Consider the following 20283-nt stretch of genomic DNA (forward strand, 5'->3'; position numbering starts at 1 on the left):
ACAAGGAGCCAGGTCTGGCTCACATGCTCAGGGAACAGCCCATGGCCAGCACTGGGCTCAGCAAGGAACTTTTTCCCCCGGGGCACATTGGCACTGGTCCCCGGCGGCTTTTTGCCTTCCTCTGCAGTTCTCAGCACCGCCCCTTGCCACCATTTCTTTGGGCCATTTGGCCTGGGAGCCGGCTGCTCATGCTCCACCATGCTGGCAGCCGCAGCTGCCACTTCTCAGCTCTCCCTGCAGGTAACACAAGCGCCTGGCAGGGACCAGAGCGCTTCTCATGCATCCCCGCCCAAGAAGCACAGCAGCCAAACAAGTTGTGGAAGGCAAAAAGTCTGCTCGTCATCGCTACATGTCACGCTTTGGAAGAGATGCCACGGTACCACTCACCTCTTCTTCCTCTTCTTCCTCTTCTTCTTCTTCTTCCTCCTCTTTTGTGCATGGTCAGTCCCACAACTCCTTGTCAAGGTTCTCCCTCTGCAGGAACCGCGCACAGCTTGGCCTCTATTCCTGCTGCTGCTCTCTGCAGCTCTGGGACTTGCCTTTGCCAGCCTGCAAGGGATCTTTTCTCAGGCTAAACTGAACAATGCCTCAGCCTACTCCTGGCTACACTTGGGCTTGAGCTAATGCTTGTGAGCCTGGGTTCTGAAACAGAGTCACAAAGGGAAAAAAAATGACACGAAGAAACATCACATGAATTAACATAAAATCAAGAAAATTAATAAATTAACAACAAAATAAAATAAAATTCATTGTGTTATGTGTCCTTGACATTGATTTTGGAACTGAAAACCCTCTGTCCTTTCAGGCAAACAGTCTCTTAGATATTGGACTGACGGACAGGAGAGGAGAGGAGAGGAGAGGAGAGGAGAGGAGAGGAGAGGAGAGGAGAGGAGAGGAGAGGAGAGCAGTTCTGCTCTGTCAGGCCTGCAGTTCTGCGTGACAAGCCCTGAGCGAGCCCTGAGGCCTCCATACATGATACTACAGGCAGTATTGCTACTGGAAGGAAGGCTGCACTGGCAACAAATCCACACTGTCTTTTTGCAAAAAAGGGACTCTATTAGGTTGCTTACTCCCCTGTTTTGTAGGTACAGGGACTGATTTGGAGCCAGCACCCCAAAGGCTTCCTCCAAAGGGCTGCACATATGCGGCTGTGTCACCCCCATGTCACAATGCCAGCACCCGGCAACGCAGTGGTCACCAGGCCCCACGCAGGATCCAGAGGAGCAGCCTCCCGTGTCCACTGCCAGAGCTGGCCCGGGGGCAGCCCCAGCACATCTGACAGGAAGCACTTGAGGAGCTGCTGGAATCACAGGCCAGGGGCTGAGGGAAGAAAACCTTGCATGAGGCCGCTGGAGGTTCTCCGCTGCAAGACAATCTGCTGGCAGGGCCACCTTCCAAGCTCGGCTCATGGATGCAAATCCTTTTCAACTGGATAGCAGTGGCAAGACCAAGGCAATTCCTTCTTGAGGAGCACTGCAGAGCTCACCATCCTCATCTCCTACAGAGCAACGCTCAGGAGCCGTAAGAGATAGGATGCTGAGGGCTTGCAAGGGCTTGCAAGGGCTTGCAGTGCTTTGGAACACCCACTGGTGTCCTACACAGGGACAGCAAGGATTCTTGCCCACAAGCTCCATCAGCTCAGAGGCACTTGGGCACTCTGGCAAGTCGGCGACATAGCTCCAGCTCAAGGGAGGATAGGGCTTGGGCAGCTCCTGGGAAGCATGAGCAGCCTGTGGGACAAGGAGCCAGGTCTGGCTCACATGCTCAGGGAACAGCCCATGGCCAGCACTGGGCTCAGCAAGGCACTTTTTCCCCCGGGGCACATTGGCACTGCTCCCCGCCGGTTTTTTGCCTTCCTCTGCACTTCTCAGCACCGCCCCTTGCCACCATTTCTTTGGGCCATTTGGCCTGGGAGCCGGCTGCTCATGCTCCACCATGCTGGCAGCCGCAGCTGCCACTTCTCAGCTCTCCCTGCAGCTAACACAAGCGCCTGGCGGGGACCAGAGCGCTTCTCATGCATCCCTGCCCAAGAAGCACAGCAGCCAAACAAGTTGTGGAAGGCAAAAAGTCTGCTCGTCATCGCTACATGTCACGCTTTGGAAGAGATGCCACGGTACCACTCACCTCTTCTTCCTCTTCTTCCTCTTCTTCTTCTTCTTCTTCTTCTTCTTCTTCCTGTTTTTCCTCCTCTTTTGTGCATGGTCAGTCCCACAACTCCTTGTCAAGGTTCTTCCTCTGCAGGAACCGCGGACAGCTTGGCCTCTATTCCTGCTGCTGCTCTCTGCAGCTCTGGGACTTGCCTTTGCCAGCCTGCAAGGGATCTTTTCTCAGGCTAAACTGAACAATGCCTCAGCCTACTCCTGGCTACACTTGGGCTTGAGCTAATGCTTGTGAGCCTGGGTTCTGAAACAGAGTCACAAAGGGAAAAAAAATGACACGAAGAAACATAACATGAATTAACATAAAATCAAGAAAATTACTAAATTAACAACAAAATAAAATAAAATTCATTGTGTTATGTGTCCTTGAAATTGATTTTGAAACTGAAAACCCTCTGTCCTTTCAGGCAAACAGTCTCTTAGATATTGGACTGGCGGACAGGAGAGAAGAGGAGAGGAAAGGAGAGGAAAGGAGAGGAGAGGAGAGGAGAGGAGAGGAGAGGAGACGAGACGAGACGAGAGGAGAGCAGTTCTGCTCTGTCAGGCCTGCAGTTCTGCGTGACAAGCCCTGAGCGAGCCCTGAGGCCTCCATACATGATACTACAGGCAGTATTGCTACTGGAAGGAAGGCTGCACTGGCAACAAATCCACACTGTCTTTTTGCAAAAAAGGGACTCTATTAGGTTGCTTACTCCCCTGTTTTGTAGGTACAGGGACTGATTTGGAGCCAGCACCCCAAAGGCTTCCTCCAAAGGGCTGCACATATGCGGCTGTGTCACCCCCATGTCACAATGCCAGCACCCGGCAACGCAGTGGTCACCAGGCCCCACGCAGGATCCAGAGGAGCAGCCTCCCGTGTCCACTGCCAGAGCTGGCCCGGGGGCAGCCCCAGCACATCTGACAGGAAGCACTTGAGGAGCTGCTGGAATCACAGGCCAGGGGCTGAGGGAAGAAAACCTTGCATGAGGCCGCTGGAGGTTCTCCGCTGCAAGACAATGTGCTGGCAGGGCCACCTTCCAAGCTCGGCTCATGGATGCAAATCCTTTTCAACTGGATAGCAGTGGCAAGACCAAGGCAATTCCTTCTTGAGGAGCACTGCAGAGCTCACCATCCTCATCTCCTACAGAGCAACGCTCAGGAGCCGTAAGAGATAGGATGTTGAGGGCTTGCAAGGGCTTGCAAGGGCTTGCAGTGCTTTGAACACCCACTGGTGTCCTACACAGGGACAGCAAGGATTCTTGCCCACAAGCTCCATCAGCTCAGAGGCACTTGGGCACTCTGGCAAGTCCGCGACATAGCTCCAGCTCAAGGGAGGATAGGGCTTGGGCAGCTCCTGGGAAGCATGAGCAGCCTGTGGGACAAGGAGCCAGGTCTGGCTCACATGCTCAGGGAACAGCCCATGGCCAGCACTGGGCTCAGCAAGGCACTTTTTCCCCCGGGGCACATTGGCACTGCTCCCCGCCGGTTTTTTGCCTTCCTCTGCACTTCTCAGCACCGCCCCTCGCCACCATTTCTTTGGGCCATTTGGCCTGGGAGCCGGCTGCTCATGCTCCACCATGCTGGCAGCCGCAGCTGCCACTTCTCAGCTCTCCCTGCAGCTAACACAAGTGCCTGGCAGGGACCAGAGCGCTTCTCATGCATCCTTGCCCAAGAAACACAGCAGCCAAACAAGTTGTGGAAGGCAAAAAGTCTGCTCGTCATCGCTACATGTCACGCTTTGGAAGAGATGCCACGGTACCACTCACCTCTTCTTCCTCTTCTTCCTCTTCTTCTTCTTCTTCTTCTTCTTCTTCTTCCTGTTCTTCCTCCTCTTTTGTGCATGGTCAGTCCCACAACTCCTTGTCAAGGTTCTCCCTCTGCAGGAACCGCGGACAGCTTGGCCTCTATTCCTGCTGCTGCTCTCTGCAGCTCTGGGACTTGCCTTTGCCAGCCTGCAAGGGATCTTTTCTCAGGCTAAACTGAACAATGCCTCAGCCTACTCCTGGCTACACTTGGGCTTGAGCTAATGCTTGTGAGCCTGGGTTCTGAAACAGAGTCACAAAGGGAAAAAAAATGACACGAAGAAACATCACATGAATTAACATAAAATCAAGAAAATTAATAAATTAACAACAAAATAAAATAAAATTCATTGTGTTATGTGTCCTTGAAATTGATTTTGAAACTGAAAACCCTCTGTCCTTTCAGGCAAACAGTCTCTTAGATATTGGACTGGCGGACAGGAGAGAAGAGGAGAGGAAAGGAGAGGAGAGGAGAGGAGAGGAGAGGAGAGCAGTTCTGCTCTGTCAGGCCTGCAGTTCTGCGTGACAAGCCCTGAGCGAGCCCTGAGGCCTCCATACATGATACTACAGGCAGTATTGCTACTCGAAGGAAGGCTGCACTGGCAACAAATCCACACTGTCTTTTTGCAAAAAAGGGACTCTATTAGGTTGCTTACTCCCCTATTTTGTAGGTACAGGGACTGATTTGGAGCCAGCACCCCAAAGGCTTCCTCCAAAGGGCTGCACATATGTGGCTGTGTCACCCCCATGTCACAATGCCAGCACCCGGCAACGCAGTGGTCACCAGGCCCCACGCAGGATCCAGAGGAGCAGCCTCCCGTGTCCACTGCCAGAGCTGGCCCGGGGGCAGCCCCAGCACATCTGACAGGAAGCACTTGAGGAGCTGCTGGAATCACAGGCCAGGGGCTGAGGGAAGAAAACCTTGCATGAGGCCGCTGGAGGTTCTCCGCTGCAAGACAATCTGCTGGCAGGGCCACCTTCCAAGCTCGGCTCATGGATGCAAATCCTTTTCAACTGGATAGCAGTGGCAAGACCAAGGCAATTCCTTCTTGAGGAGCACTGCAGAGCTCACCATCCTCATCTCCTACAGAGTAACGCTCAGGAGCCGTAAGAGATAGGATGCTGAGGGCTTGCAAGGGCTTGCAAGGGCTTGCAGTGCTTTGGAACACCCACTGGTGTCCTACACAGGGACAGCAAGGATTCTTGCCCACAAGCTCCATCAGCTCAGAGGCACTTGGGCACTCTGGCAAGTCCGCGACATAGCTCCAGCTCAAGGGAGGATAGGGCTTGGGCAGCTCCTGGGAAGCATGAGCAGCCTGTGGGACAAGGAGCCAGGTCTGGCTCACATGCTCAGGGAACAGCCCATGGCCAGCACTGGGCTCAGCAAGGCACTTTTTCCCCCGGGGCACATTGGCACTGCTCCCTGCCGGTTTTTTGCCTTCCTCTGCAGTTCTCAGCACGGCCCCTTGCCACCATTTCTTTGGGCCATTTGGCCTGGGAGCCGGCTGCTCATGCTCCACCATGCTGGCAGCCGCAGCTGCCACTTCTCAGCTCTCCCTGCAGGTAACACAAGCGCCTGGCAGGGACCAGAGCGCTTCTCATGCATCCCTGCCCAAGAAGCACAGCAGCCAAACAAGTTGTGGAAGGCAAAAAGTCTGCTCGTCATCGCTACATGTCACGCTTTGGAAGAGATGCCACGGTACCACTCACCTCTTCTTCCTCTTCTTCCTCTTCTTCTTCTTCTTCTTCTTCTTCTTCTTCTTCCTGTTTTTCCTCCTCTTTTGTGCATGGTCAGTCCCACAACTCCTTGTCAAGGTTCTCCCTCTGCAGGAACCGCGGACAGCTTGGCCTCTATTCCTGCTGCTGCTCTCTGCAGCTCTGGGACTTGCCTTTGCCAGCCTGCAAGGGAACTTTTCTCAGGCTAAACTGAACAATGCCTCAGCCTACTCCTGGCTACACTTGGGCTTGAGCTAATGCTTGTGAGCCTGGGTTCTGAAACAGAGTCACAAAGGGAAAAAAAATGACACGAAGAAACATAACATGAATTAACATAAAATCAAGAAAATTACTAAATTAACAACAAAATAAAATAAAATTCATTGTGTTATGTGTCCTTGAAATTGATTTTGAAACTGAAAACCCTCTGTCCTTTCAGGCAAACAGTCTCTTAGATATTGGACTGGCGGACAGGAGAGAAGAGGAGAGGAAAGGAGAGGAGAGGAGAGGAGAGGAGAGGAGAGGAGAGGAGACGAGACGAGACGAGAGGAGAGCAGTTCTGCTCTGTCAGGCCTGCAGTTCTGCGTGACAAGCCCTGAGCGAGCCCTGAGGCCTCCATACATGATACTACAGGCAGTATTGCTACTGGAAGGAAGGCTGCACTGGCAACAAATCCACACTGTCTTTTTGCAAAAAAGGGACTCTATTAGGTTGCTTACTCCCCTATTTTGTAGGTACAGGGACTGATTTGGAGCCAGCACCCCAAAGGCTTCCTCCAAAGGGCTGCACATATGCGGCTGTGTCACCCCCATGTCACAATGCCAGCACCCGGCAACGCAGTGGGCACCAGGCCCCACGCAGGATCCAGAGGAGCAGCCTCCCGTGTCCACTGCCAGAGCTGGCCCGGGGGCAGCCCCAGCACATCTGACAGGAAGCACTTGAGGAGCTGCTGGAATCACAGGCCAGGGGCTGAGGGAAGAAAACCTTGCATGAGGCCGCTGGAGGTTCTCCGCTGCAAGACAATGTGCTGGCAGGGCCACCTTCCAAGCTCGGCTCATGGATGCAAATCCTTTTCAACTGGATAGCAGTGGCAAGACCAAGGCAATTCCTTCTTGAGGAGCACTGCAGAGCTCACCATCCTCATCTCCTACACAGCAACGCTCAGGAGCCGTAAGAGGTAGGATGTTGAGGGCTTGCAAGGGCTTGCAAGGGCTTGCAGTGCTTTGGAACACCCACTGGTGTCCTACACAGGGACAGCAAGGATTCTTGCCCACAAGCTCCATCAGCTCAGAGGCACTTGGGCACTCTGGCAAGTCCGCGACATAGCTCCAGCTCAAGGGAGGATAGGGCTTGGGCAGCTCCTGGGAAGCATGAGCAGCCTGTGGGACAAGGAGCCAGGTCTGGCTCACATGCTCAGGGAACAGCCCATGGCCAGCACTGGGCTCAGCAAGGCACTTTTTCCCCCGGGGCACATTGGCACTGGTCCCCGGCGGTTTTTTGCCTTCCTCTGCAGTTCTCAGCACCGCCCCTTGCCACCATTTCTTTGGGCCATTTGGCCTGGGAGCCGGCTGCTCATGCTCCACCATGCTGGCAGCCGCAGCTGCCACTTCTCAGCTCTCCCTGCAGCTAACAAAAGCGCCTGGCAGGGACCAGAGCGCTTCTCATGCATCCCTGCCCAAGAAGCACAGCAGCCAAACAAGTTGTGCAAGGCAAAAAGTCTGCTCGTCATCGCTACATGTCACGCTTTGGAAGAGATGCCACGGTACCACTCACCTCTTCTTCCTCTTCTTCCTCTTCTTCCTCCTCTTTTGTGCATGGTCAGTCCCACAACTCCTTGTCAAGGTTCTCCCTCTGCAGGAACCGCGGACAGCTTGGCCTCTATTCCTGCTGCTGCTCTCTGCAGCTCTGGGACTTGCCTTTGCCAGCCTGCAAGGGATCTTTTCTCAGGCTAAACTGAACAATGCCTCAGCCTACTCCTGGCTACACTTGGGCTTGAGCTAATGCTTGTGAGCCTGGGTTCTGAAACAGAGTCACAAAGGGAAAAAAAATGACACGAAATAACATCACATGAATTAACATAAAATCAAGAAAATTAATAAATTAACAACAAAATAAAATAAAATTCATTGTGTTATGTGTCCTTGACATTGATTTTGGAACTGAAAACCCTCTGTCCTTTCAGGCAAACAGTCTCTTAGATATTGGACTGACGGACAGGAGAGAAGAGAAGAGGAGAGGAGAGGAGAGGAGAGGAGAGGAGAGGAGAGGAGAGGAGAGGAGAGGAGAGGAGAGGAGAGGAGAGGAGAGGAGAGGAGAGGAGAGGAGAGGAGAGGAGAGGAGAGGAGAGGAGAGGAGAGGAGAGCAGTTCTGCTCTGTCAGGCCTGCAGTTCTCCGTGACAAGCCCTGAGCGAGCCCTGAGGCCTCCATACGTGATACTACAGGCAGTATTGCTACTGGAAATAAGGCTGCACTGGCAACAAATCCACACTGTCTTTTTGCAAAAAAGGGACTCTATTAGGTTGCTTACTCCCCTATTTTGTAGGTACAGGGACTGATTTGGAGCCAGCACCCCAAAGGCTTCCTCCAAAGGGCTGCACATATGCGGCTGTGTCACCCCCATGTCACAATGCCAGCACCCGGCAACGCAGTGGTCACAAGGCCCCACGCAGGATCCAGAGGAGCAGCCTCCCGTGTCCACTGCCAGAGCTGGCCCAGGGGCAGCCCCAGTACATCTGACAGGAAGCACTTGAGGAGCTGCTGGAATCACAGGCCAGGGGCTGAGGGAAGAAAACCTTGCATGAGGCCGCTGGAGGTTCTCCGCTGCAAGACAATCTGCTGGCAGGGCCACCTTCCAAGCTCGGCTCATGGATGCAAATCCTTTTCAACTGGATAGCAGTGGCAAGACCAAGGCAATTCCTTCTTGAGGAGCACTGCACAGCTCACCATCCTCATCTCCTACAGAGCAACGCTCAGGAGCCGTAAGAGATAGGATGTTGAGGGCTTGCAAGGGCTTGCAAGGGCTTGCAGTGCTTTGGAACACCCACTGGTGTCCTACACAGGGACAGCAAGGATTCTTGCCCACAAGCTCCATCAGCTCAGAGGCACTTGGGCACTCTGGCAAGTCCGCGACATAGCTCCAGCTGAAGGGAGGATAGGGCTTGGGCAGCTCCTGGGAAGCATGAGCAGCCTGTGGGACAAGGAGCCAGGTCTGGCTCACATGCTCAGGGAACAGCCCATGGCCAGCACTGGGCTCAGCAAGGCACTTTTTCCCCCGGGGCACATTGGCACTGCTCCCCGCCGGTTTTTTGCCTTCCTCTGCACTTCTCAGCACCGCCCCTTGCCACCATTTCTTTGGGCCATTTGGCCTGGGAGCCGGCTGCTCATGCTCCACCATGCTGGCAGCCGCAGCTGCCACTTCTCAGCTCTCCCTGCAGGTAACACAAGCGCCTGGCAGGGACCAGAGCGCTTCTCATGCATCCCTGCCCAAGAAGCACAGCAGCCAAACAAGTTGTGCAAGGCAAAAAGTCTGCTCGTCATCGCTACATGTCACGCTTTGGAAGAGATGCCACGGTACCACTCACCTCTTCTTCCTCTTCTTCCTCTTCTTCTTCTTCTTCTTCTTCTTCTTCTTCCTGTTCTTCCTCCTCTTTTGTGCATGGTCAGTCCCACAACTCCTTGTCAAGGTTCTCCCTCTGCAGGAACCGCGGACAGCTTGGCCTCTATTCCTGCTGCTGCTCTCTGCAGCTCTGGGACTTGCCTTTGCCAGCCTGCAAGGGATCTTTTCTCAGGCTAAACTGAAGAATGCCTCAGCCTACTCCTGGCTACACTTGGGCTTGAGCTAATGCTTGTGAGCCTGGGTTCTGAAACAGAGTCACAAAGGGAAAAAAAATGACACGAAGAAACATAACATGAATTAACATAAAATCAAGAAAATTACTAAATTAACAACAAAATAAAATAAAATTCATTGTGTTATGTGTCCTTGAAATTGATTTTGAAACTGAAAACCCTCTGTCCTTTCAGGCAAACAGTCTCTTAGATATTGGACTGGCGGACAGGAGAGAAGAGGAGAGGAAAGGAGAGGAGAGGAGAGGAGAGGAGAGCAGTTCTGCTCTGTCAGGCCTGCAGTTCTGTGTGACAAGCCCTGAGCGAGCCCTGAGGCCTCCATACATGATACTACAGGCAGTATTGCTACTGGAAGTAAGGCTGCACTGGCAACAAATCCACACTGTCTTTTTGCAAAAAAGGGACTCTGTTAGGTTGCTTACTCCCCTATTTTGTAGCTACAGGGACTGATTTGGAGCCAGCACCCCAAAGGCTTCCTCCAAAGGGCTGCACATATGCGGCTGTGTCACCCCCATGTCACAATGCCAGCACCCGGCAACGCAGTGGTCACCAGGCCCCACGCAGGATCCAGAGGAGCAGCCTCCCGTGTCCACTGCCAGAGCTGGCCCGGGGGCAGCCCCAGTACATCTGACAGGAAGCACTTGAGGAGCTGCTGGAATCACAGGCCAGGGGCTGAGGGAAGAAAACCTTGCATGAGGCCGCTGGAGGTTCTCCGCTGCAAGACAATCTGCTGGCAGGGCCACCTTCCAAGCTCGGCTCATGGATGCAAATCCTTTTCAACTGGATAGCAGTGGCAAGACCAAGGCAATTCCTTCTTGAGGAGCACTGCACAGCTCACCATCCTCATCTCCTACAGAGCAACGCTCAGGAGCCGTAAGAGATAGGATGTTGAGGGCTTGCAAGGGCTTGCAAGGGCTTGCAGTGCTTTGGAACACCCACTGGTGTCCTACACAGGGACAGCAAGGATTCTTGCCCACAAGCTCCATCAGCTCAGAGGCACTTGGGCACTCTGGCAAGTCCGCGACATAGCTCCAGCTCAAGGGAGGATAGGGCTTGGGCAGCTCCTGGGAAGCATGAGCAGCCTGTGGGACAAGGAGCCAGGTCTGGCTCACATGCTCAGGGAACAGCCCACGGCCAGCACTGGGCTCAGCAAGGAACTTTTTCCCCCGGGGCACATTGGCACTGCTCCCCGCCGGTTTTTTGCCTTCCTCTGCAGTTCTCAGCACCGCCCCTTGCCACCATTTCTTTGGGCCATTTGGCCTGGGAGCCGGCTGCTCATGCTCCACCATGCTGCCAGCCGCAGCTGCCACTTCTCAGCTCTCCCTGCAGCTAACACAAGCGCCTGGCAGGGACCAGAGCGCTTCTCATGCATCCCTGCCCAAGAAGCACAGCAGCCAAAGAAGTTGTGCAAGGCAAAAAGTCTGCTCGTCATCGCTACATGTCACGCTTTGGAAGAGATGCCACGGTACCACTCACCTCTTCTTCCTCTTCTTCCTCTTCTTCCTCTTCTTCCTCTTCTTCTTCTTCTTCTTCTTCTTCTTCTTCTTCCTCCCCTTTTTTGCATGGTCAGTCCCACAACTCCTTGTCAAGGTTCTCCCTCTGCAGGAACCGCGGACAGCTTGGCCTCTATTCCTGCTGCTGCTCTCTGCAGCTCTGGGACTTGCCTTTGCCAGCCTGCAAGGGATCTTTTCTCAGGCTAAACTGAACAATGCCTCAGCCTACTCCTGGCTACACTTGGGCTTGAGCTAATGCTGGTGAGCCTGGGTTCTGAAACAGAGTCACAAAGGGAAAAAAAAATGACACGAAGAAATATAACATGAATTAACATAAAATCAAGAAAATTAATAAATTAACAACAAAATAAAATAAAATTCATTGTGTTCTGTGTCCTTGACATTGATTTTGGAACTGAAAACCCTCTGTCCTTTCAGGCAAACAGTCTCTTAGATATTGGACTGGCAGACAGGAGAGAAGAGGAGAGGAGAGGAGAGGAGAGGAGAGGAGAGGAGAGGAGAGGAGAGGAGAGGAGAGGAGAGCAGTTCTGCTCTGTCAGGCCTGCAGTTCTGTGTGACAAGCCCTGAGCGAGCCCTGAGGCCTCCATACGTGATACTACAGGCAGTATTGCTACTGGAAGTAAGGCTGCACTGGCAACAAATCCACACTGTCTTTTTGCAAAAAAGGGACTCTATTAGGTTGCTTACTCCCCTATTTTGTAGCTACAGGGACTGATTTGGAGCCAGCACCCCAAAGGCTTCCTCCAAAGGGCTGCACATATGCGGCTGTGTCAGCCCCATGTCACAATGCCAGCACCCGGCAACTCAGTGGTTACGAGGCCCCACGCAAGATCCAGAGGAGCAGCCTCCTGTGTCCACTGCCAGAGCTGGCCCGGGGGCAGCCCCAGCACATCTGACAGGAAGCACTTGAGGAGCTGCTGGAATCACAGGCCAGGGGCTGAGGGAAGAAAACCTTGCATGAGGCTGCTGGAGGTTCTCCGCTGCAAGACAATCTGCTGGCAGGGCCACCTTCCAAGCTCGGCTCATGGATGCAAATCCTTTTCAACTGGATAGCAGTGGCAAGACCAAGGCAATTCCTTCTTGAGGAGCACTGCAGAGCTCACCATCCTCATCTCCTACAGAGTAATGCTCAGGAGCCGTAAGAGGTAGGATGTCGAGGGCTTGCAAGGGCTTGCAAGGGCTTGCAGTGCTTTGGAACACCCACTGGTGTCCTACACAGGGACAGCAAGGATTCTTGCCCACAAGCTCCATCAGCTCAGAGGCACTTGGGCACTCTGGCAAGTCCGCGACATAGCTCCAGCTCAAGGGAGGATAGGGCTTGGGCAGCTCCTGGGAAGCATGAGCAGCCTGTGGGACAAGGAGCCAGGTCTGGCTCACATGCTCAGGGAACAGCGCATGGCCAGCACTGGGCTCAGCAAGGAACTTTTTCCCCCGAGGCACATTGGCACTGCTCCCCGGCGGCTTTTTGCCTTCCTCTGCAGTTCTCAGCACCGCCCCTTGCCACCATTTCTTTGGGCCATTTGGCCTGGGAGCCGGCTGCTCATGCTCCACCATGCTGGCAGCCGCAGCTGCCACTTCTCAGCTCTCCCTGCAGGTAACACAAGCGCCTGGCAGGGACCAGAGCGCTTCTCATGCATCCCTGCCCAAGAAGCACAGCAGCCAAACAAGTTGTGGAAGGCAAAAAGTCTGCTCGTCATCGCTACATGTCACGCTTTGGAAGAGATGCCACGGTACCACTCACCTCTTCTACCTCTTCTTCCTCTTCTTCTTCTTCTTCTTCTTCTTCCTCCTCTTTTGTGCATGGTCAGTCCCACAACTCCTTGTCAAGGTTCTCCCTCTGCAGGAACCGCGGACAGCTTGGCCTCTATTCCTGCTGCTGCTCTCTGCAGCTCTGGGACTTGCCTTTGCCAGCCTGCAAGGGATCTTTTCTCAGGCTAAACTGAAGAATGCCTCAGCCTACACCTGGCTACACTTGGGCTTGAGCTAATGCTTGTGAGCCTGGGTTCTGAAACAGAGTCACAAAGGGAAAAAAAATGACACGAAGAAACATCACATGAATTAACATAAAATCAAGAAAATTACTAAATTAACAAGAAAATAAAATAAAATTCATTGTGTTATGTGTCCTTGACATTGATTTTGGAACTGAAAACCCTCTGTCCTTTCAGGCAAACAGTCTCTTAGATATTGGACTGACGGACAGGAGAGAAGAGCAGAGGAGAGAAGAGGAGAGGAGAGGAGAGGAGAGGAGAGGAGAGGAGAGGAGAGGAGAGGAGAGGAGAGGAGAGGAGAGGAGAGGAGAGGAGAGCAGTTCTGCTCTGTCAGGCCTGCAGTTCTGTGTGACAAGCCCTGAGCGAGCCCTGAGGCCTCCATACATGATACTACAGGCAGTATTGCTACTGGAAGTAAGGCTGCACTGGCAACAAATCCACACTGTCTTTTTGCAAAAAAGGGACTCTGTTAGGTTACTTACTCCCCTATTTTGTAGGTACAGGGACTGATTTGGAGCCAGCACCCCAAAGGCTTCCTCCAAAGGGCTGCACATATGCGGCTGTGTCACCCCCATGTCACAATGCCAGCACCCGGCAACGCAGTGGTCACCAGGCCCCACGCAGGATCCAGAGGAGCAGCCTCCCATGTCCACTGCCAGAGCTGGCCCGGGGGCAGCCCCAGTACATCTGACAGGAAGCACTTGAGGAGCTGCTGGAATCACAGGCCAGGGGCTGAGGGAAGAAAACCTTGCATGAGGCCGCTGGAGGTTCTCCGCTGCAAGACAATCTGCTGGCAGGGCCACCTTCCAAGCTCGGCTCATGGATGCAAATCCTTTTCAACTGGATAGCAGTGGCAAGACCAAGGCAATTCCTTCTTGAGGAGCACTGCACAGCTCACCATCCTCATCTCCTACAGAGCAACGCTCAGGAGCCGTAAGAGATAGGATGTTGAGGGCTTGCAAGGGCTTGCAAGGGCTTGCAGTGCTTTGGAACACCCACTGGTGTCCTACACAGGGACAGCAAGGATTCTTGCCCACAAGCTCCATCAGCTCAGAGGCACTTGGGCACTCTGGCAAGTCCGCGACATAGCTCCAGCTCAAGGGAGGATAGGGCTTGGGCAGCTCCTGGGAAGCATGAGCAGCCTGTGGGACAAGGAGCCAGGTCTGGCTCACATGCTCAGGGAACAGCCCACGGCCAGCACTGGGCTCAGCAAGGAACTTTTTCCCCCAGGGCACATTGGCACTGGTCCCCGGCGGTTTTTTGCCTTCCTCTGCAGTTCTCAGCACCGCCCCTTGCCACCATTTCTTTGGGCCATTTGGCCTGGGAGCCGGCTGCTCATGCTCCACCATGCTGGCAGCCGCAGCTGCCACTTCTCAGCTCTCCCTGCAGCTAACACAAGCGCCTGGCAGGGACCAGAGCGCTTCTCATGCATCCCTGCCCAAGAAGCACAGCAGCCAAACAAGTTGTGGAAGGCAAAAAGTCTGCTCGTCATCGCTACATGTCACGCTTTGGAAGAGATGCCACGGTACCACTCACCTCTTCTTCCTCTTTTTCCTCTTCTTCTTCTTCTTCCTCCTCTTTTGTGCATGGTCAGTCCCACAACTCCTTGTCAAGGTTCTCCCTCTGCAGGAACCGCGGACAGCTTGGCCTCTATTCCTGCTGCTGCTCTCTGCAGCTCTGGGACTTGCCTTTGCCAGCCTGCAAGGGATCTTTTCTCAGGCTAAACTGAAGAATGCCTCAGCCTACCCCTGGCTATACTTGGGCTTGAGCTAATGCTTGTGAGCCTGGGTTCTGAAACAGAGTCACAAAGGGAAAAAAAATGACACGAAGAAACATCACATGAATTAACATAAAATCAAGAAAATTACTAAATTTACAACAAAATAAAATAAAATTCATTGTGTTATGTGTCCTTGACATTGATTTTGGAACTGAAAACCCTCTGTCCTTTCAGGCAAACAGTCTCTTAGATATTGGACGGACGGACAGGAGAGAAGAGAAGAGGAGAGGAGAGGAAAGGAGAGGAGAGGAAAGGAGAGGAGAGGAGAGGAGAGGAGAGGAGAGGAGAGGAGAGGAGAGGAGAGGAGAGGAGAGGAGAGGAGAGGAGAGGAGAGGAGAGGAGAGGAGAGGAGAGCAGTTCTGCTCTGTCAGGCCTGCAGTTCTGTGTGACAAGCCCTGAGCGAGCCCTGAGGCCTCCATACATGATACTACAGGCAGTATTGCTACTGGAAGGAAGGCTGCACTGGCAACAAATCCACACTGTCTTTTTGCAAAAAAGGGACTCTATTAGGTTGCTTACTCCCCTATTTTGTAGCTACAGGGACTGATTTGGAGCCAGCACCCCAAAGGCTTCCTCCAAAGGGCTGCACATATGCAGCTGTGTCACCCCCATGTCACAATGCCAGCACCCGGCAACGCAGTGGTCACAAGGCCCCACGCAGGATCCAGAGGAGCAGCCTCCCGTGTCCACTGCCAGAGCTGGCCCAGGGGCAGCCCCAGCACATCTGACAGGAAGCACTTGAGGAGCTGCTGGAATCACAGGCCAGGGGCTGAGGGAAGAAAACCTTGCATGAGGCCGCTGGAGGTTCTCCGCTGCAAGACAATGTGCTGGCAGGGCCACCTTCCAAGCTCGGCTCATAGATGCAAATCGTTTTCAATTGGATAGCAGTGGCAAGACCAAGGCAATTCCTTCTTGAGGAGCACTGCACAGCTCACCATCCTCATCTCCTACACAGCAACGCTCAGGAGCCGTAAGAGATAGGATGTCGAGGGCTTGCAAGGGCTTGCAAGGGCTTGCAGTGCTTTGGAACACCCACTGGTGTCCTACACAGGGACAGCAAGGATTCTTGCCCACAAGGTCCATCAGCTCAGAGGCACTTGGGCACTCTGGCAAGTCCGCGACATAGCTCCAGCTCAAGGGAGGATAGGGCTTGGGCAGCTCCTGGGAAGCATGAGCAGCCTGTGGGACAAGGAGCCAGGTCTGGCTCACATGCTCAGGGAACAGCCCATGGCCAGCACTGGGCTCAGCAAGGCACTTTTTCCCCCGGGGCACATTGGCACTGCTCCCCGCCGGTTTTTTGCCTTCCTCTGCAGTTCTCAGCACCGCCCCTCGCCACCATTTCTTTGGGCCATTTGGCCTGGGAGCCGGCTGCTCATGCTCCACCATGCTGGCAGCCGCAGCTGCCACTTCTCAGCTCTCCCTGCAGCTAACAAAAGCGCCTGGCAGGGACCAGAGCGCTTCTCATGCATCCCTGCCCAAGAAGCACAGCAGCCAAACAAGTTGTGGAAGGCAAAAAGTCTGCTCGTCATCGCTACATGTCACGCTTTGGAAGAGATGCCACGGTACCACTCACCTCTTCTTCCTCTTCTTCCTCTTCTTCCTCTTCTTCCTCTTCTTCTTCTTCTTCTTCTTCTTCTTCTTCTTCCTCCCCTTTTTTGCATGGTCAGTCCCACAACTCCTTGTCAAGGTTCTCCCTCTGCAGGAACCGCGGACAGCTTGGCCTCTATTCCTGCTGCTGCTCTCTGCAGCTCTGGGACTTGCCTTTGCCAGCCTGCAAGGGATCTTTTCTCAGGCTAAACTGAACAATGCCTCAGCCTACTCCTGGCTACACTTGGGCTTGAGCTAATGCTGGTGAGCCTGGGTTCTGAAACAGAGTCACAAAGGGAAAAAAAATGACACGAAGAAATATAACATGAATTAACATAAAATCAAGAAAATTAATAAATTAACAACAAAATAAAATAAAATCCATTGTGTTCTGTGTCCTTGACATTGATTTTGGAACTGAAAACCCTCTGTCCTTTCAGGCAAACAGTCTCTTAGATATTGGACTGGCAGACAGGAGAGAAGAGGAGAGGAGAGGAGAGGAGAGGAGAGGAGAGGAGAGGAGAGCAGTTCTGCTCTGTCAGGCCTGCAGTTCTGTGTGACAAGCCCTGAGCGAGCCCTGAGGCCTCCATACCTGATACTACAGGCAGTATTGCTACTGGAAGGAAGGCTGCACTGGCAACAAATCCACACTGTCTTTTTGCAAAAAAGGGACTCTATTAGGTTGCTTACTCCCCTATTTTGTAGGTACAGGGACTGATTTGGAGCCAGCACCCCAAAGGCTTCCTCCAAAGGGCTGCACATATGCGGCTGTGTCAGCCCCATGTCACAATGCCAGCACCCGGCAACGCAGTGGTCACGAGGCCCCACGCAGGATCCAGAGGAGCAGCCTCCTGTGTCCACTGCCAGAGCTGGCCCGGGGGCAGCCCCAGCACATCTGACAGGAAGCACTTGAGGAGCTGCTGGAATCACAGGCCAGGGGCTGAGGGAAGAAAACCTTGCATGAGGCTGCTGGAGGTTCTCCGCTGCAAGACAATCTGCTGGCAGGGCCACCTTCCAAGCTCGGCTCATGGATGCAAATCCTTTTCAACTGGATAGCAGTGGCAAGACCAAGGCAATTCCTTCTTGAGGAGCACTGCACAGCTCACCATCCTCATCTCCTACACAGCAACGCTCAGGAGCCGTAAGAGATAGGATGTCGAGGGCTTGCAAGGGCTTGCAAGGGCTTGCAGTGCTTTGGAACACCCACTGGTGTCCTACACAGGGACAGCAAGGATTCTTGCCCACAAGGTCCATCAGCTCAGAGGCACTTGGGCACTCTGGCAAGTCCGCGACATAGCTCCAGCTCAAGGGAGGATAGGGCTTGGGCAGCTCCTGGGAAGCATGAGCAGCCTGTGGGACAAGGAGCCAGGTCTGGCTCACATGCTCAGGGAACAGCCCATGGCCAGCACTGGGCTCAGCAAGGCACTTTTTCCCCCGGGGCACATTGGCACTGCTCCCCGCCGGTATTTTGCCTTCCTCTGCAGTTCTCAGCACCGCCCCTCGCCACCATTTCTTTGGGCCATTTGGCCTGGGAGCCGGCTGCTCATGCTCCACCATGCTGGCAGCCGCAGCTGCCACTTCTCAGCTCTCCCTGCAGCTAACAAAAGCGCCTGGCAGGGACCAGAGCGCTTCTCATGCATCCCTGCCCAAGAAGCACAGCAGCCAAACAAGTTGTGGAAGGCAAAAAGTCTGCTCGTCATCGCTACATGTCACGCTTTGGAAGAGATGCCACGGTACCACTCACCTCTTCTTCCTCTTCTTCCTCTTCTTCCTCTTCTTCCTCTTCTTCTTCTTCTTCTTCTTCTTCTTCTTCTTCCTCCCCTTTTTTGCATGGTCAGTCCCACAACTCCTTGTCAAGGTTCTCCCTCTGCAGGAACCGCGGACAGCTTGGCCTCTATTCCTGCTGCTGCTCTCTGCAGCTCTGGGACTTGCCTTTGCCAGCCTGCAAGGGATCTTTTCTCAGGCTAAACTGAAGAATGCCTCAGCCTACTCCTGGCTACACTTGGGCTTGAGCTAATGCTTGTGAGCCTGGGTTCTGAAACAGAGTCACAAAGGGAAAAAAAATGACACGAAGAAACATCACATGAATTAACATAAAATCAAGAAAATTAATAAATTAACAACAAAATAAAATAAAATTCATTGTGTTATGTGTCCTTGACATTGATTTTGGAACTGAAAACCCTCTGTCCTTTCAGGCAAACAGTCTCTTAGATATTGGACTGGCAGACAGGAGAGAAGAGGAGAGGAGAGGAGAGGAGAGGAGAGGAGAGGAGAGGAGAGGAGAGGAGAGGAGAGCAGTTCTGCTCTGTCAGGCCTGCAGTTCTGTGTGACAAGCCCTGAGCGAGCCCTGAGGCCTCCATACGTGATACTACAGGCAGTATTGCTACTGGAAGTAAGGCTGCACTGGCAACAAATCCACACTGTCTTTTTGCAAAAAAGGGACTCTATTAGGTTGCTTACTCCCCTATTTTGTAGCTACAGGGACTGATTTGGAGCCAGCACCCCAAAGGCTTCCTCCAAAGGGCTGCACATATGCGGCTGTGTCAGCCCCATGTCACAATGCCAGCACCCGGCAACGCAGTGGTCACGAGGCCCCACGCAGGATCCAGAGGAGCAGCCTCCTGTGTCCACTGCCAGAGCTGGCCCGGGGGCAGCCCCAGCACATCTGACAGGAAGCACTTGAGGAGCTGCTGGAATCACAGGCCAGGGGCTGAGGGAAGAAAACCTTGCATGAGGCTGCTGGAGGTGCTCCGCTGCAAGACAATCTGCTGGCAGGGCCACCTTCCAAGCTCGGCTCATGGATGCAAATCCTTTTCAACTGGATAGCAGTGGCAAGACCAAGGCAATTCCTTCTTGAGGAGCACTGCAGAGCTCACCATCCTCATCTCCTACAGAGTAATGCTCAGGAGCCGTAAGAGGTAGGATGTCGAGGGCTTGCAAGGGCTTGCAAGGGCTTGCAGTGCTTTGGAACACCCACTGGTGTCCTACACAGGGACAGCAAGGATTCTTGCCCACAAGCTCCATCAGCTCAGAGGCACTTGGGCACTCTGGCAAGTCCGCGACATAGCTCCAGCTCAAGGGAGGATAGGGCTTGGGCAGCTCCTGGGAAGCATGAGCAGCCTGTGGGACAAGGAGCCAGGTCTGGCTCACATGCTCAGGGAACAGCGCATGGCCAGCACTGGGCTCAGCAAGGAACTTTTTCCCCCGAGGCACATTGGCACTGGTCCCCGGCGGCTTTTTGCCTTCCTCTGCAGTTCTCAGCACCGCCCCTTGCCACCATTTCTTTGGGCCATTTGGCCTGGGAGCCGGCTGCTCATGCTCCACCATGCTGGCAGCCGCAGCTGCCACTTCTCAGCTCTCCCTGCAGCTAACACAAGCGCCTGGCAGGGACCAGAGCGCTTCTCATGCATCCCTGCCCAAGAAGCACAGCAGCCAAACAAGTTGTGGAAGGCAAAAAGTCTGCTCGTCATCGCTACATGTCACGCTTTGGAAGAGATGCCACGGTACCACTCACCTCTTCTACCTCTTCTTCCTCTTCTTCTTCTTCTTCTTCTTCTTCCTCCTCTTTTGTGCATGGTCAGTCCCACAAGTCCTTGTCAAGGTTCTCCCTCTGCAGGAACCGCGGACAGCTTGGCCTCTATTCCTGCTGCTGCTCTCTGCAGCTCTGGGACTTGCCTTTGCCAGCCTGCAAGGGATCTTTTCTCAGGCTAAACTGAAGAATGCCTCAGCCTACTCCTGGCTACACTTGGGCTTGAGCTAATGCTTGTGAGCCTGGGTTCTGAAACAGAGTCACAAAGGGAAAAAAAATGACACGAAGAAACATCACATGAATTAACATAAAATCAAGAAAATTAATAAATTAACAAGAAAATAAAATAAAATTCATTGTGTTATGTGTCCTTGAAA

The sequence above is a fragment of the Caloenas nicobarica genome, chromosome 9 (assembly GCF_036013445.1).
Source record: "Caloenas nicobarica isolate bCalNic1 chromosome 9, bCalNic1.hap1, whole genome shotgun sequence".
NCBI lineage: Eukaryota > Metazoa > Chordata > Aves > Columbiformes > Columbidae > Caloenas > Caloenas nicobarica.